Source organism: Mustelus asterias, chromosome 4 (assembly GCF_964213995.1).
Source record: "Mustelus asterias chromosome 4, sMusAst1.hap1.1, whole genome shotgun sequence".
Classification (NCBI taxonomy): domain Eukaryota; kingdom Metazoa; phylum Chordata; class Chondrichthyes; order Carcharhiniformes; family Triakidae; genus Mustelus; species Mustelus asterias.
The window spans coordinates 45318436-45320072 of record NC_135804.1 but is presented as its reverse complement, the minus strand read 5'-3'; positions in this window follow the sequence as shown (position 1 = coordinate 45320072).

Sequence of the window (1637 nt, the reverse complement as noted above, 5' to 3'; positions counted from 1 at the left end):
AGAGCACTTGGCGGAAGTTGGGAAAAAAAACCCCACCGAAGGAAATGCATTCTCTGGCAACAGGGGCGCAAGCTTCCACAAGTTTATAGATGTGGAAATGAGACTGTTGTGGAAGATGAAGGCGCTTTTGAGATAAGGCTACTTGGTAAATGAACCAAAAAAAGTCAGTGAAATAGCTATAAATATATTGGCTAAAACCGTGTGCACGAACATTAAACAACACTGCAATGTGGCGTGAATTTCACTTTACAAGCTCAAATGTTGGATTTCTCTTGGTTGCAAAAGGGGTTGACTCCACGCACTTTATTGACATTTCCCTTCTCTATAGATATTTCCTGTGCTACATTAACTGTTGAGCACTTTGGGCGACCCTCTGTGAAAGGGGGTGACAGACATGCATTTTCCTTTAAATAAAAACAAAGAATGCGAGGCACGAGAAACAGCAGTGGGAAAACAGTCAGCAGAAAGCGATTAATAACTAATTCAAGCCATGTGGCGGATAACATTGACCACTTTAGAATACTCGAAACTTAAGAGTTAATGATATAAATCCCTTTAAAGCGACGTGCACTTTTGAAGAATCTTCAAGAATCTCACAACTTTTAATTTGAAGGGCGTGCTGTAAACTTGCTGCATGACTGGAGCAATCGCAAGCCTGGAGGCGCCAGCTAGTCTTTAGGGGTTTTTTTTTGGTGCCAGACAAGACTCTTCTGCAGCCAGATGTTGCAGCAGTGAATGGCTCACGCTGGCCAGCACTCCCCGACACACATGCTGTGGGAGAGGGTTGCAGGTACCCACTCTGTCTCTGCAGCATCGGGGCCGCAATTCTAATCAATTTCAATTGCCGTTCATTGAAGATGTGCTGTTTATGTTCTATTTTCAAGGGATATTCACTCAGACGGTTTGAAAGAAGGAGTAAGTGGGGTAGCCTCCCAGGGGCGCTTCCTTTGTGCTGCACTCCAGAAGTGATAGCACCCAGAGTTTCTTCCTACACATTTCGAACTGCTCCACTTGTCAGCACTTCATTGAAAACATATTAGATTTAGGCACAGACACCATTTGACCACAGTGCTACGATTTGAAATCAAAGTGAAGTTGTCTCCCAACTCAAGCAGGTGATTCCCCCGTTATATTACTGGGAGGGACTTGTAAAGAGAGACAGGCAAACACCTTTACTTTCCAAAAGGCATAGGAGCAGAAGTGGGCCGTTCGGCCCATCAAGTCGGCTCCACTATTCATGAGATCATGACATCTGATATTAGCATGTGGACGGCATCGATTCAAGAAGGCAGCTCACCACCACCTTCTCAAGGCCAAGTAGGGATGGACAATACATGTTGGCCAGCCAGTGACACCCATGTCCCACGAATGAAAAAAAAACCCTCAACTCCACGCCCTATCTTTATCCCCACAACCCTGGATTCCCTGACTGATTAAAAATCTGCCTGCGTCAGCCTCTATGGCCCTTCCCTCCAACCTCTTCCTTATCCATGGTCTGTGCAAGACATAAAGCCCCATACAATGATAGAATGATACAGCACAGGAGGCCATTTATCGCTACGGTGTGCTACTAAACTACTCAGTTCATCTCATTCCCCTGTTTCGTGTGTAATTACTTTTTCTTTAAATTATTTACC